The sequence below is a fragment of the Pogona vitticeps genome, chromosome 1 (genome assembly GCF_051106095.1).
Source record: "Pogona vitticeps strain Pit_001003342236 chromosome 1, PviZW2.1, whole genome shotgun sequence".
NCBI lineage: Eukaryota > Metazoa > Chordata > Lepidosauria > Squamata > Agamidae > Pogona > Pogona vitticeps.
In genome coordinates, this window is record NC_135783.1 from 78,930,578 (window position 1) to 78,943,994 (window position 13,417).

Consider the following 13,417-nt stretch of genomic DNA (forward strand, 5'->3'; position numbering starts at 1 on the left):
AACGGAGTCACGTCACTTATCCTTTGGAGCTTGCTTTCGATTTCCACAGTTTGGAAAGCAAGGAGAGTTCACTTCTCTCCCTAGCCACAGCTTGGGGGAAGTTCAGCAGTGCGGGCCAGTTTGGCCTTGCCTGCCCTGTCCTGTGCCCTTTTATTCAGCAAAAAAAGGGGGGTGAAAGAAAAAGAATTGGGGAAGTGCATAGAAAAGGAGGCTACTGGCTCAGGCTGCTTGTGCCTGCCGAGCCTATTCTGGGCCTCTGGATACAGCGGGAGCTATTAATTTAAAAAAAAACACCTCAAAAAGGGGGTATTAGAAAAATGATATATCTAAAAATACTATGAATAAAAATAAAATAAAATAAAATAAAAGGAATATGCTTTATTAGGCTGGTGCACGTAAGTGCACGCAACTGGCAGGCTAGAAACAGGGCTGCAATTATGGTGCCCAAAAAAGGCCAGGGGAAAAAATAAAGGGAAGCAGCCTGTCAAAAAGCAGGCTCCTCAGGTACTGCCTTTTGGGAATTATGCTATGCCCTTAGGAAACCATCTAACTCTGGCAACCAAGGAGAAGATCTGGTAAGAAAACTGCGTATATGTCTTTGAACTCTTAAACGGAAATGTGGCTAGCTCTGTTTCTTTTGCTGCAGGTATGGTGGTTGCGATTAGGTGCCTCCTGGTCATCAGTCATAGCTACCTCTTCTGGGTGGCACGTTATGCAGCGAAATTGGCTTGGGGGTGCAATCTGGGTCTTGGAGCCAAGGCCCAAATCGAGTGGAGAGGGCAGAGAGGAATGTTATGGTGCCAGTTTTGCAGAGCAGCTGCATTTGACTCGTGGCCTCCAGATGTGTTGTTAATACATTTGAGAGGGAATGATGTGGCCAAGTGTAGCAGCAAGTCCTTGATACTTGACATAAAATGTGATCTGAGATGGCTGAAGGTGAAATACCCTGCAATGCAGATCATATGGTCCACAGTCATCCCCCAGCTTGAGTGTAGAGTGGTTTGCCTACCACAGTGTATTAATATGGCATAGAAGAGGGTAAACAGAGAAGTGTGTCATACTGTATGCAATGGCTTGGGATCAGTGATTGGTCACCCATGGACAGACCAGAACTATTTAGGGGTGATGGTATACACCTGTCGGATTTGGGCCTGGAGCTATTTCTCAGAGACATCCAGGGGTGCCTGCGTCTCGAGTTGGAGAGGATGGTTGGTGGGCATGGGAAATTAGCAAAGCTAGTCCCTGTACTATGTCGGGTAGTGTGGAAGGAACAGGGGTTGGTGAGTCTCCTTGCAATCACAATTAACATATAGCTTACCCAATCTCTCAGCACTGTGGATTGTGAGATTACAGTATGTATGTGGGAGGATGTGCTGGGGCCACATCCGTGCTGGGGGTCACTAAGGGGATGGTGACTTGAAGTCTGGAGGGGGTCAGATTTGGGCTGGCTGGGATCCCACTGGATTCAGGACAATGAGACCTTGGGGCATGGGACTTGCCTGTTTGTTAGGGATAAGGGGTCCAGTAAGATCCCAAATGCAAAACCTGATCCCACACTACAGCAGTTCCCCTTCTATGGTTAGCTATAACAGTTAATTATAAAGTGTGGCCCATATTTTACCCATAACACTTGTCTTGCCTCATTATTCTAGGATGGGGCAGCAAACTGCATAGCTTCTCAGAATATTGTTTAAAACGTCTCCTTGTCATGTAGTATATTTATTTTAGTGTCGGAGTTGAATTCTGGAAATATATGGAATTGGGTAAAAAACTGTGGAATCTCCTTAGTGTATGAAATCCAATCCTTACATAGTTGGAGAAGATATCTTGAAATCAGTGGAACGTTACTAAGTCATATATTATGACTAAATATAATTGATTTTCATGGGTTTATTTTAATTATGACATCTGGATCCAAACTGGTAGATTTCAGTAAAGACACAATGACTTGTCTAAATCTCTTGCCATTCCAGGGCTGGTGCTGTGAGCTCCTATTTCCAGGCTGATCCAGTCACATTACATTCATGTGGTATGTCAACTCAGGTCAAAGGCATAATCAGCCCATGTCACTGGATTTTGACTTTACAACCAGCTCCACAATTAGGTTGTCCCCATTACCCACAAGGATGTTAGGGTGCCAAGGTGGAGTCTCGGGTAACAATCCTAGTTCCCCAGGTATCTAGTAAGGAGACAAATTCCAGGACAGGTGGTCCTAGAGAAGAAGAAAGTTTGATTTTATTGCATGTAGTGGCTTTAAGGCATGAGTGCCTCTCTCCTCCCCAATCCCATCCAAAATTAGGGCTCGACAACACAGTGGACAGATGTTTGTGTATGTGTTATGCACAAAACATTTGCTACAGTTGCACAGTTTTGTGGTTCTTGGAATACAGTTCCCAGAATTCCCCAGGTAGCTATCGTAAATCTGTATGCCTCTAGTATTTGCTTAGGATGTTGTGCAAGGAATCTGCTTTTTCCATCTCTACTCATAGGGAGCCGATATACAGTACATGGTCTGCCCTTCCAACCATGTAATGAAGATGCGAGACAAGACTTATGGTTTAATCACAGGCCACACTTCATTAAACATAATCAATGTTGCCATCCTTTGGAAAAGGGGGGGGGTCCTGCCATAGTGCAGAATCAGGTTTAAGCACAAAGGTATCAAAGGACCCCTTAAGCAACAAATGGCCAAGTCCCTGGCCCAAAGTTCTCACAATCTTAAAAACTGTGAGAACCCGATCGGCTCCAATATGACCACCTCAGGTCTCAAGCCAGCTTCTCCTTGTTGACTGTTGGTCCGGGTGTGGCCCCAGCACATCTTTTCCTCCAACCACTATAATCGCATGATTGGCAGTGCTGGGAAGTCAGATGGGCTATAGCTTACCTGAGTTTTCAATGGGACTCACCAACAAAATCTGCTATATCCGCACTACCCACCACAGCATAGGGACTAGCCAAGCTAAGTCCCATGCCCACCATCAAGCTCACCAAGCTCCAACAGCAGGCCCCCCCTTGATGTCTTCAAGGAAGACATTCAGACCTCGTTTGGACGGTTGTACCCCACTGTTCTGAAAAAAAAAAACAGGCCTATCCATGTGCATCCTCTGGTGACCAATCACCGATCCAAGTCCACTGCAATCAGCTCTGCAGACTACCCTGCTAACACTACTTCATGCAGCATTAGTGGGCCAAAAATGCCTTACATCCCTCCATACCAGCCGAGGGATGGTCGTCAGTCATACAGTGTTCATAGCATGATACAGTGCCTGCACCAATCGGAAAAATCCAGGCCTATCCGTGGATCCTCTGGTGACCAATCACTGATCCGGGCCGCTGCAGAAAGTTCTGCAGACCACCCTGCTAACACTCTTTCATGCAGTGTTAGCGGGCCAAAAATGCCTCACATGCCTCCATGCTAGCTGAGAGATAATCATTGATCATACACTGCTCATAGCACGGTACCCTTACCCATATGCGGTAACCCTTAACCATATGCGGTCCCGAATCATATCTGCAGATCCTGGTCAGGTCGTTACTGCCTAAGTGTGTTACCAATACATCTGGGGGATGTTGACCACAGGCAGGCATACGGCAAACCTGGTCTCACAGTATCCCATGGCATTCTTTCCCTTCGATAGAGCTCTAGCTTCCAGGCCAAGACTGCTCCCCCATGGGGATGTGGCAACGTACTTAGCTGCTCAAAACATAGCTGTGGCCAGTGATCATGATGTGCTTCCTCTCATCATCATTATGGCATCTGCAAGATAAAACAAACTAGCCCCCTGCGCAGACGTTAGGGGTGCCTCGTTAATTGTCCTTGGATCAGTGGATGTGAATCTGCACTGTCCCATTGACTACCCAAACATCCTGTCATTGTAAAGCTACTCTGGTTCTGTCTTTTTTTCCATTGACTAACACTTCACTAAACCTGAGGGCAGCGAAAAAGTGATTAAAGATGCCACCCTGAAGAAAACAACTTCATAATAGTTGTTGTGGGTTTTTCGGGCTTCTTGGCCGTGTTCTGAAAGTGGTTCTTCCTAACGTTTCTGGTAGATCTGAAGATGCCGGCCACAGAGACTGGTGAAACCTTAGGAAGAACCACTTTCAGAACACGGCCAAGAAGCCCGAAAAACCCACAACAACCATTATAACCCGGCCGTGAAAGCCTTCGCGAATACAACTTCATAATAATCTCTACAGATAACCTACCACTGCTTCAAGTGCTACCTAACAGTCCCATTAATATGTTGTTTTGTTTAGTTGTTGTGTCTGACTCTTCGTGACCCGAAGGACCAGAGCATGCTAGCCCTCCTGTCTTCCACTGCCTCCCAGAGTTGGGTCAAATTCATGTTGGTAGCTTTGGTGACACTGCCCTGATACTTAAACTAAATGACATCTTGAGCTCCGATTGCATGGAGGAGTGACCTGCGCAACCCATGCGGCTGCGACCCCACCCGCTCTCGCTGTTATCAAGCCCAATCTACAAAGCAAACAGTTAAAAGGCAAAAGAAGTAGATAAATAAAATAAAATAGATAAAATACATTCTAAATTGATCAAGCTTGTCTGCCAAATAAAGGAGGGATCCAGTGGGACACCCCCCCCCATTTCTCAGTGTTAATCCGTGCAAGCCTCCCGATCAGCAACACCACTCACAATAACACAGAGAGGCAGAACTCTATCCTGAACCAATGCCAGCAGAGGAAGAGGAGAGCGGGGAACGCTCTTAAATAACCTAATGTTCCCCCATCTACTCCTATGCTAATCTTGTGATACTAGAAATCTCGTGCTATCTGGGGAGGGAGGCAAAGGCGAGCCGCGCTGCTGAAATTTGGCTCAGCAGCAGCTCGAGCAGTGTCAGTTAAAGTATGGTAAATCCAATCCCAATCCCAGGCACAGTAGGATCATTGAATCAATTGCTGAACGGTAGGACAACACTTTATGTAATATCCTTTGAATCAATGACTGTACTCTAGTTTGGAGGATTGAGGAAGCATGTTTTTATTATTGTTTTGAAAAGCTGCAATCATTAAAAGTTGTCCAGCTTGTGCTTCTGTCTTGTATAATGCCACGGAATATGTAGTTTTATTTCAAGTGCAGTTTAAGATGAAGAATAATTCTTTAGGTTTCTAAAACTCCCCTTGTCCAAAGAAATTTTTTTCTCTGTTTTGTCTTCTCATACAAGGAGAAGAAATTACATAATTCTCTCACCAGAGTACAGGTTCCTGGTACTCTAGAAAGTATTGTACCACCATGTGCAATGTTTTGTTTTGTGCAAAATTACCATATATATTTTTTGCTTTAGATTGTTCCTGTACAATTCCTGAAGATTTCATACGTTTCTGGGCAACTTTATTTAAGAATTTGAAGCACTAGATGGGTTGTTGACATCTTTCTCAACAAACAACAATTTCTTCTGTGTTAATTATGTGTGCATGTGAACACCATGTACGTATATACTTTTTTTCTGAAAGGGAAAAGAAACTAGAAACTTTTTACACAAAATGCAGTGACCCTGCAGCTGACTCTAGCCGGGCTTTAAAATTCCTTAGCAAGTATTCTTTTCCTGTCAGGATAGCCTAAATGGACAGGAATTGTGAATTTAATGAGTATTTTCCCCATCCTTATTCTAAAACCCTTCCTGAAAAAAAGCAATATCACTTCACTTATTTTCTATCATTAGCTGTATAAAATCATTCCAATTGCAGGTCTGACGAGTGTTGTAGCTGTCACATGGTACAATCCTGTTCTGCTTCCAGCAATAACCTTAGAGAATAAAAAATGATCAATCGGAATATGAACTAGGGTCACCCACTCAACTAATTTATCCCATCAGGTTTAAATTATATAAACAAAACAGAGCCCTGAATTTGTAAATGTCTAGGGTTCCTGCTGGAGATCATAAAGAGATCCATGCTTCCTTATCTTTTTCATGCTACAGTATTTGTATATAAGATCTTTCTCATGTGTTTCTATACCACAGACACAAGCTGTGCAATTGCCATCTGTCTAGCTGTTTCTACTCAATGCTCCAGTACTGTTTAGTTTGCCTCAACAAAGTCTGAGTGAAAGGTTCATGATTGATAGGAAGGATGAGGAACAGGTGTCCATGTTCTTCAGCTGTACTCCAGATGCTGTTAGATCACAATTCCCATCATACTTCACTGCTGGGTATGCTATGTAGATGGGAATTGTAATCCAATTAGAATTCTGGGACTATACATTCATCATTTCTGGTTTACAGGCAATACTTACATAGTTTTAATAACAAATCTTGCTTACATCCTGTATGTGACATTAAACAAAGTAGGCAAGTGAATATGGAAGGAATAATGTGTTTATTCCTTTTACTTTCTGTATTCCTGCCTATAGCTGAAGTTTAGATTTTCTTAATTCTCAACAGAACGGTGTGAAACCTTCTCTACCTCTAGTGCTTTCTTCATTGTATCTCTCTATATTGTTGGCTCATGTTTCTGTTGCATGAGTAAGGCAGCAAAGGCCACCGTCTCTTGCTCCTGTAACACTACTATATAAAGGCACTGAAAGCTTGGGAATAGTAAGTTACAAATAACAAGTTATTTAAGATTAGTTCCATTTTTTCAGTAAAAACGTGATAATTACATTATATTGCAGTTGTAACTTGGCTGTAATGTCATCCCTTTTCCAGTGCAATAATAACTCTTTTTTTAAAAAAAAAGTCACTAGGGTATGGCTAAATGTAACTAAATTATCAGGCAAAAACAAAATAAAAATAAAAATAAAGAAGACAAAAACATTGTGGCATCTTAAAGATTATGTCACTCTATGTTTTAATGTGAGCTTTCATGGACAAGTCCACTTCCTTAGATCCATGGAAATTCATGGTGTGGGATGGTGGAAGCAGAACTGGTAAAACCAGTTGAGTATCCTTATGGTCTAAGGAAGTCTGCTATCACAGACTAAGATGGCAACCTCTTCTGCAACTAAATTGTGGAGCAGGGATGTCACTAATATTCTAAATTGTGCTGTACTGTAGCTCATGCTTTTGCCTGTCTAGGGGTGATGACAAGGAAAGTGGAAGGAAAATATTTTGCATCACAGGATAATGGCTGGTAGCATTTGGATTTTTTAAAAAATCACAAAACTTGGAAGTATTTATTTTAGTTGCTTTAGAGAAATCAGAAAGTAAAAGGGTAATTTTTAAATTTTCATATGTTGCACTATAAATGTAATTACTGTTTTAAAGGAACTTTCCAAGCCCTAACAGAATTTACAGATTCATGAATGAGCTCCTAACTCTCTGGCATTCTGCTTAGTGGTAAGAAATAGGTGATGTACATGTGCTGAATCAAGCATGTGTTGTGGAAGTATGAAGAGTGACAGTTCCTTGTGTGCTTTCTCTTTTCACTTTAGTTATATTCAGGAGTTAAGAAAAGGGCTATTGTGCATGCTTGAGGAAAGGGAGAGAGGGCTAGCTTTGTCATATCCAGGCTCTTTTTCCACCTGCACAATCTGAAGAAGTCTCTGCTGCACATGGAGGCTTTCCACATGATTATGACACCTGGAAGGTCAGGGCTCCTGCTGATGTGAAGATGTTCGATGAGTAAGGAAGGCTTTCCTCTCCAGAGGGTCACTTCCCAGAAAAGCAGAACAATCATGTTCTCTTCCTCCTCACATTTACATATTAATTTTTCCTCTGAACATCTGAAGAGAAGTAGGGATGAGCAGGTGCTTCTCTGATCCATTCAACTACCGTTCAACAGGTTCGCTCATCCCTTCATTTTGCTGCTCCTGAATTCCCATTAAACGACATCCTTAAAATTAATTCCAAAACTGGATTGGGTACAGTTTGTTGAAGCTTTCAGTTCCTTCATCTGCCTTAGACGACATGTATGTCCAAATTCATAAAACATTGCACAAAAGCAATCTTAATTGCATTGTATGAAGATCATGAAGATTCTCATCATGAAGATTTTCTTTCGATGAGTGTTTTACTGATGTGCAAAGTTGTTCCTTCATACCAGTACTCCTCCTGTGCAGAGTTGCTGATGAAGATTGAAGCACTTGCATGAAGATGCAGGATTTAGTATTCATAAATGCTCACTATTAGAACCTTCTCAGTTCTTAGACTTCTTTTAAAATCTTATTCTTGCTTGTTTTAAAAGTCATATGTACCAGTTGGATCAGGGTCAGTAATAGTATCATTGCAGTTGTCATTGAGAAAGGGAAGGAGAGTGATGTTTTATTCTTTTCTGCTTTCAGTGGCTGGTTTCTCTTTCCTTACATAATTGCTAGGGGAATTATATATTGATGCCACCACTGCTGGCACAGAGGGTGTGCGCTATATGCTGTCAGGTCACATCCAATTTATAGTTACCTTCATAGGGCTTTGAAGGTAAATGAGATATTTAAGCAGTGATTTTATTAATTCCATGCCTTCCATGAGTTTCCATAGCTGCATGGGACACTTGAAACCACATATCCTTAGTACATCACTCCGTCCACTAAATGTGGGACTATTCAAAGTCAGGAGCGTTAGAAGCTAGGGGTGGGAAGTAAAGATCTATGGTCATAGGAAACTGACTTCTGAAGTAAGAAATACTGGCCAGGTTCCTATTGGTTAGTTTTGTGGGCATAAGTGCCTTGACATAAATTGTGGTGGCGATTGCCTCATCACTTGTATCCCTCATTGTGTGCCAGCTTACTTGACAGGCACACAAGGCAGGCAGCCGGTAACTTGTTGCTGCTGATATTTGTGCCACTATGCTTAATGCCATATTAACTAGCCGATAGGATTCTGTCTGTTGCCCCAGAGATGTAGGGAAATTAAGTTACACTATATCAAACTTCTGGAGAAACAAATAAAAACATAGCTTATTTTCTGAATCATTCTAATGTGAGATGAGGGGAAAGCATTTATCTCTAATAAAAACAGGAGGTAAAACAATAGCAGGACTAGGAGAGTATTTATTTATTTATTTATTTATTTTATTTTATTTACTTATTTTATTTATATCCCACCTATCTGGTCGGGTCAGGACCACTCTAAGGCAGCTAGAGTACCTAATACTTCAGTTTTGTGGCAAAATGACAAAACCCAGAAAGAATCCAGGAAAAAAAAACTGAGGAGAATTTTAGAAGCATCTCTTATCATGCAGTGCACAAAGAATCTAATTTTAATCCCAGTTATTTTTGAGCACTTCAGACTGGGTAACCTTGGCCCACTTATATGGGCATAGTTCCTACTGAAATTATTCTAAGCAAATATACAGATGACTGAGCTGCATAAATAACTGTCAGAGGATTGCTCCGCTTTTCAAACTTACTTCCCATAAATTTATTGTGAGTTGACTATAGGTAGACTTTTAAAAAAAACCCAAACCAGATGTCTGAAAGATCAGTTTGTAATTTTTCATTTTAAATTTACATCATTTGTTTACAAATCTATGACACACTAAATTATTCAGGCACCATCTGCTTGCATTGTTTCCTTCTGAGCACTTTCCCCTTCAGTATTATTCTGAGTGCAAGACATCCTGTCCAGAATATGCATTAAATATCACAGAACGAAGGGTGTGCAAGAAATAGTTTTTGCTTACTAATTAGTACTGGGTATTTGGACTGGGGATTTTTCTCAAATTCAAGGGAAGAGACTCAATTTTTCTTTTCCATCTAAATCCAAGGAAGCTGCTCTAGTTCCTGAACTGGTGTTTTATACTGTATCCGTAATGGGTTGGATGAGGGTCAACAAACTGAAACCTAGTCCTGATGAAACAGAGGTGCTCCTGGTGAGCTGAAAGGCAGATCAGGGAATAGGGATTCGATTTGTACCATAGATGGGATTAACCTCCCTCTGAAAACTCAGGTTCATAGCTTGTTTGTGGATCTATCCCTGATGCCGAAGTCACAGCAGTTGCCAGGAGTAAATTTGCACAACCAAAACTGGTATGCCAGCTGCACCCATTCCTGAAGACATCTCATCAGGCCATAGTCATACATATGCCTTTGTTACATCTCATTTGGATTACTGCAATGTGCTTTATCCTTTGATTTGGAAACTTCAGTGTACTCAAGATGTTGTGGCCAGACTGCCGACTGGAACTGTTTATCAGAAGAACAAAAACTTTTTTGTTATGACAGCTTCACTAGCTATCCATTTCTGGGCACAGCTCAAAGTACTGGTTGTGATGCTCACGGCCTCCTAAAAGGTCGTTGGGCATTCGGCCAGAGAGTTTGGCCGGTGCCAATCTGCCAACTTCTTGCTGAGTCGAGTCCCTAGACCTCAGCAGTGCATAGGATAAGCCTTTTGAACAAGTCTGACCTAAAAAGAACACTTTGCACTTACTTAGTACTTTGCAAGTACTGGCACCTGGGCTTTGTGATTCCTTAGAACTCACAACAACTCGGTGAGGTAGGACTCTTAAATGTAGCTAGTTTGTGGCCCTCTCCCTTACCGGATTTAGCCAGACTGTGGTTCAAGAGACCAGTCCTCAATAAGGATTTTTATGATTAATTTTTTTATTAGAAAAAATAAAGTTCCATAGAAAATCAGTTTATATTGGAAAAGCATTAGCATTCAAGAACATATTCAAAGATCATTGCAGTTAAATAAGATAACTATTTCCCATTAAAAATAATAAACTACTAAGCTGAACTACAGAGGCTATGGTGGGCTATAGTGGGCTAGCCCCTACCTCTTGCTTTCTCCTTTACTTACATCCTTACTCTTTCAAACTACATGCTCATACCATCATCAGGACAGAATCCATCATCAGGAATCATCAAACACAATTGAACATCATCAGTTTCTATCCATCATTAGTAAGAGATACATTCACATAACCCATCTTCCATTTTTCTACCCTCCTAACTCCTCCCTTCTTCTTGGCCTTTCTGGCTGTTAACCAATTAACTTTTTAGAGGTTGTACCACCTCTCTCCTCCCCCTATTCCCATGAGAGTGCAGGTGCTGTTATCTGTTCCCCAATTAGCTCAGGAATTTGAGTCTTCCAGGGCCTCTTGGCTTGGCCTTCAAGATATCTCATTCCTGGCTGTAACAATCTTCAGAAAAGCACTCTCATGGTGCATAGAAGAACACATTCCAAAGTCCTTCAAATCATCTGCACACTGAACCTATCTGACTCCATTTTACATTTCTCTGAGTACATATCTCATCATCATGACACGCTTCTAACCACATATCTCATCATCATGACACTGGTTTTAACATATGGATGTCTGACTAACTGTGACCATTGCTGTCTGAACAACTGCATCTCCTCATATCAGCTTCCCTGGGTTTTAAGAGGCTCATATAGGGAATTCTGACTCTTGGCCCCACCACCTTCACAGGCATGCCTGGAAAGAACACAGGAGGTGGCCTTTTCGATCATCGCCCACAAGCTGTGAAATTCCTTGCTAAGAGAGATCAGGTTGTACCCCTTCCAGTTGACCTTCTAGCAAACACCTTTCTTTTCAAGCAAACCCATTACAGCTGGCTGGCAGGGAAGGAAAGGGGTTTGAATGGGGGATGTTTTACGTTAAAAACATATTTAAAGGTGGTACTAATCATTTTTAGTGGTTTGTATTCACTGATCATTTTAATGACCATATGCTTTCTCATTTTTAAATGTTGGCCATAATTCTAGTGGGGATTTGTGGTGCTGTAATTGTAATTAATACAGGCATAAGTGTAATTAATTGGTATGTAATCAGATGTGCAAGTGGCAACTCATTCATTAGTGGCAATCCCCTGCCACCCCACCCCACCCCCAGATTTATGCAATTATGCTTACACAGGCATAAATCCCTATTAGGATTCTGGTCATTGTAATTTATTGACTGGAATCCTGTCACGCACCTCTCCATGCATAGTGGTGATGTTGTCCTCACCAGCAGCAAATCACCATTGATTAAAGACAATTTGCTGCTGATTAAAGGTGATATATGAACAACTCTTGTAAACAATGTGCACTTATAGATGCTCAAAGGAAATCTTTAATCAGTGGTGATTTGCCAGTTTAATTTTATGATGATGATGATGTCATCACCATTGCACACAGATCTGTGCAAAAGGATTTCAGCACTTGTATTTTTGAAGTAACATTTGTTTTTAAATGCTTCGTAATTCCATTTTGAGTCCTTTTTTGAAAGGTAGGATACAAAATGAATGAATGAATGAATGAATGAATGAATGAATGAATGAATGAATGAATGAATGAATGAATGAATGAATGAATGAATGAATGAATGAAGAGATGGGCAAAAACAAACTCAGAAGATTGAAAAAAGATTGGATTGGGTGAATTTTACCAGTCTGGAGCTGGGGGTTAGGTAAATATGTTGTTCTTGTTGTTCTTGTTGTTTTGACTTATATACCAAGCCATCAAGCTTAGACCATGCTCTGGGTGATTTACCGCATAATTAAGCAAGGAACATTCCCCCCCCCCCCGCCATGAATTGAGTATTTATTTTACTGACTTTGGAAGGGTGAAAGTCTGAGTCAACCTTGAGCCAGTTACCTGAACCCATCAGAATTTAACTCAGGTCATGGGCAGATGCTTGACTGTAGTACTGCAGTTTAATCACTGTGCCACAGGGCATGACTTGTTCTCGCACGGCAGGTGAGGAATCTCACAGAACTTGGTGATATAGCATTAATAACAATTTTTAAAAATATATATATATTCCATGTACACTTTTGTAGTCAGTCGCAGGAGTTAAGTACTTTTGGGTATGACTGGGTATGACAAAGACTGTTTCCTCTATCTGGAAGATAATGAGAAGACCTTCTATGGATGGGGTGGCAATAACTGGTTTCCAGTCATTTCATGAAGAATTTCAATAGCTGACAAAACTTGGTGGGAGATCCACTAAAGTTTTTTAATTTCTTTAAAACTGAAAAGAAGGTAAAACAGATGAAGAGGGAGGTGAGAGAGGGAGAAGGAGAGAAAGGAAATGATAGGAGAGAAAATCTATTATTTCTTGAAACACAGCTTTAAATCTACAAGAGAATAAACAACAAGGTAAATCTTCCACATCTTGGTAAAATAGGGCAGCAGATGTGAACAACATTAATGAGTAGTAAATCAACAGCTTATAAATGGCAGGAGTGGAAATCAACTGCCCATTACCTTTCTTTTTAAGCAAAAAATGTTTTGCTGGGAGGAAAATGTTCTTCCTTCATAGAGATGTCATTAGTCTTCCTGACTATAAACAGTCTGCCACTGGAAGCATTATCCATTTGTCGCGCATTCTGCAGAATAACTTTGTCTATGGCAAAATACATCACTTTCCCCCCTAGATGCGAGTCAAGGAGTACTTCAATTGATCCAAAATCCTTTATTCTCAAGCAACAAATCCTAAATATATCAGACACAGGAGACATTTTCTGAGCAATGCTGGTAGGGACTTTCCCCCCTGTTTTAGTGAGAACCTTTAT